At 34.4% G+C, this 3768-nt stretch overlaps 1 protein-coding gene across 1 annotated transcript in view; it reads left to right on the top strand.

Moving 5' to 3' along the window:
* The window catches only part of LOC107563836 (sodium-driven chloride bicarbonate exchanger-like), a 27359-nt gene extending 25912 nt beyond the window's left edge, over nt 1–1447 (top strand). The window contains exon 19 of the mRNA XM_016248806.1: nt 1302–1447. The gene's annotated coding sequence lies outside the window, so the exon portion shown is untranslated. The remainder of the gene's footprint in view (nt 1–1301) is intronic.
* The last annotated feature ends 2321 nt before the right edge of the window (nt 1448–3768 follow it).

Below are 3768 nucleotides of genomic sequence, written 5' to 3'. Positions count from 1 at the left end.
ATTTTAGGGTTAGGGTTTTGTACATTTTAGGGATATATATATATCAATTTTAGGGTTAGGGTTTTGTACATTTTAGGGTTAGGGTTTTGTACATTTTAGGGTTAGGGTTTTGTACATTTTAGGGTTAGGGTTTTGTATATTTTAGGGTTAGGGTTTTGTACATTTTAGGGTTAGGGTTTTGTCAATTTTAGGGTTAGGGTTTTGTACATTTTAGGGTTAGGGTTTTGTGTATTTTAGGGTTAGGGTTTTGTACATTTGAGGGTTATGGTTAGGGTTTTGTACATTTTAGGGTTAGGGTTTTGTCAATTTTAGGGTTAGGGTTTTGTACATTTTAGGGGTAGGGTTTTGTGCATTTTTAATTTGTATTTAAATCATTGCATACATATATCACTCTCACTCAGACGTTTTTGTAATTCCAGGCTTTCAGATTTGAAAATGCTACAATTTCAAATTTACATTTAGAATAACTCTGCAAACATTTGTCAACCATTCCTTCACATTTAGCTACCTATATGTCCATATAGCGTGCATGCACAGGTTTGTGCAAATCAGTTATGTGGTTCATGAGAAGATGATTTTTGTTTTAAACAAAAATCTAGGCAAAAGATCTAAGAAAAGGAACATAAATCTCACATCTGTTGTTCAAATGGACCAGCTGCACTGAGCGATTATATTTAATATTTTGGTACTCTAGTTGCTAGGCAGCACTAATCCATCACATAATTAAGATTATTAAAGTTTGTCATCGAAATAACCTCCATGCAAAATTTTGGTGACTTCTTGCCACACAGCGACAAAGTTGAAGCAGTTTTTAAAAAGAAAAATAGGGAACGAACAAAAACATCACAGTTTGGACCCCTAAAAACACGAGTAATTAGCATTTGGAAGACAATGTCCGTATAACTGAATGATACAACATGAGTTTATTCACGTAAGCTGAATGAAAGTAAAAGCATGAGTTTTCTTCGTCGAGTTTTTGAAATCCTTTTGCTTTAATGAGGAGATCTGATTTGTGCTCCAGTTTTGTTTTTCCTGCATTCGGAGACTTTCTGACCCCCTGGCACATAATCTCATGTTTTACTCTTGCTAAAATTGCCATGATACGTTTCTTATAGAGGGACCCCGATTCACCCACCTCAGCATCTGAATGCATTCATTTCATGCCAAACAAATGGAACATGAATCGATCTGCCAAAATGTCCTTCAGCTTAATTATTTAATCTCAAAGGGTCTCTGAAGTTCTCTTTGGCTGGACGGGAATAAAACTCTCTCTCGCTCCTTCTCCCTGTGTTTACTGCCAGGAGGAGCAAAGTATTTTGGCAGAGGAAGAAGGAATCGTACAAGTGCCATTGGAGGGACATTACAAGTATGGACCAGATTTTCCTAACTAATTCTCACAATAGCAAGCGATACTAGATTTTGTTGCTTTATTAAAACAATAGGGCGATACTTGACAGTGATTTTACCATGGGTTCTGTATTTTTTTATAAACATACTTGCATACATGCTGTACATATATACACTAGAGAATCGAAAGAATAAAAGAAGTAGAATTAAATAACTTGAGACTTGATATACGTTTAGAAAAATTAAATAAGTAGAATGAATGTAGAAAATACGTTAACAGGTTTTGAAAAAAGACACAAATTATAAATATTGACATTTATTAATAATTGGAATAAGCAGTTGTTGTCAAGCATTCAACATCGCATTACAATTTGGAGTCAAATTATGTTTTATGATTGGTTTCATGCACGCACAAGATTATTAATGTTATATTTTATTGATTTGAATGATGTTTTTATTGGTTATTTTCAGAGATGATCCTTCTAATATCAACATCACTGATGAAATGTCTAAAGGCTCCTTTGGAAGCACTTGGAACTCCAAAACTGATCTGAACACAAAAAGGTTCTGATTTCATATTTTGTCTGTTTCAAGCGCCAGAAAATCTCTCTGCAACCAACCACATGATTTGAAGAATCGTTCCTCTTTATTACTCTCGGTTGTAAATGGTGCAGACGAGTTACATTCTGAAGTTTAAAAGTCAGAGTTATTTAACCCTTGTGCTGTGTTGAAAATCCTTTACCTAATTTGTTGTTCCCGGTCATTTCAAATAGTTTGTAAATCACTTGTTATGCTATATTAATCACCATTTTTTGTCAACTTGTTTTCTTTTAATTAGCAGAGGTTTTGATCGTAGGCCTCATTGATCTGAGTTCATCTGCATATCAGTTTCTGAATGAAAAACAAACAAACAAACATTATTTGTAGATTTTAATTTTTTTATTTTTTGCATGAGCTCAGCTCAATGAGGCCTACAATCAGTCAATTCCAAAAACAAATACAAAATCTGTACTAACTTAAATAAAACATGTTGATTGAATTCAATATTTGGTAGTGATATAGCATAATGAGAAATCTAGAAGGAGTTTTTTTGTTGGCCGGTCATTTTTGACACGGGGTAAAACACCCCATGTGTAACAAGGTACAAAACTATTAAAAAGTACAACTATTACTGTATCAACATTTTGGGGATGTTGTTATACCCCGTGTAGTCCAATGCGATAACATTAACTAGCATTTTAAAATCGAAATAATAGAATCAATGATGCAAATTCTTCAAATATGACACCAAACCAAAGTATGCTGTAAAGCAGCAAAAAAGACAATAGTGTCATTATTCAGCTCAATAACTGTGCAAAGTTTATCAGACATTATAAAATGTGTTATTGTCTACAGAAGACAATAGTGACATTATTCAGCCAGAGACAAGTTCAAATTTTTTTTTGTCATCCGATAAGTGTTAGTGAAGTCAAATCAATAATGCGTATCAATAATTTGAAAACGATTTTATTACTTTACTTTAGTATTAAGAATGATTGTGCACAAAACAGTAACTTTCAGGTAGTTTTGTTCCTGCTGGATTTAATTACTTTTTTTCATTTATTTTTTATTAGCCCCCTTTCCTAAGCTTGCAGATGCTGATCCCCAAAGGTAAGCGCACTGGACTGTTCTCATAGCAACATCCCACGTCACTTTACGATCTCATCATGTCTTTCTTTGCATGGCAACAGCTATTTTGACCAAATGTGCGGCGTTAGACAGATTTGATTGTAATCCATCTGGAACAGATATTTACCATTATGTGTCTCTCCAAGAATGCTTGAATTCAGCCCAATTTTTCCATCCAGTTACTCAGTCGAAAACAATAAATCATTCACATATCTCTGTAAGTGTCAGACAAAGATAGACAGCATGTGATCATCCTTTGTTGTTGTTGTGTTTTTTTTTTACTGCTCACTGGAAAAATGTTTAATCAGTTGTGAGCTTGTAATGTGTGAATGTGTGTCTATTAGATTATTATTGAGATCATCATGTGTTCAATGCAATCAGAAGGAAATATTGTGCACAAAAAGTCTTTTCGACATGAATACTTAAAGGAATAGTTCATCCAAAAATGAAAATTTGCTGAAAAATGTACTCAACCTCAGGCCATCCAAGATGTAGATGAGTTTGTTTGAAGAGATTTTGAGAAATGTAGCATTCCATCACTTGCTCTTGAAGAGATTTGGAGAAATGTAGCATTCCATCACTTGCTCACCAAAGGATCCTCTGCAGTGAATGGGTGCCGTCAGAATGAGAGTCCTAACTGCTGATAAAAACATCACAATAATCCACAAGTGATCCACACCAGTGGTTCTCAAATGGGGGTACGTGAGATGACGGTGAGGAGTACGCGAACAAAATTCTGAGTTTTGGCATTCA

Source organism: Sinocyclocheilus grahami, unplaced genomic scaffold (assembly GCF_001515645.1).
Source record: "Sinocyclocheilus grahami isolate Dianchi unplaced genomic scaffold, SAMN03320097.WGS_v1.1 scaffold891.1, whole genome shotgun sequence".
Lineage (NCBI taxonomy): Eukaryota > Metazoa > Chordata > Actinopteri > Cypriniformes > Cyprinidae > Sinocyclocheilus > Sinocyclocheilus grahami.
The sequence above is the reverse complement of the archived record's forward strand: the minus strand, read 5'-3'. Positions and strand labels throughout refer to the sequence as shown.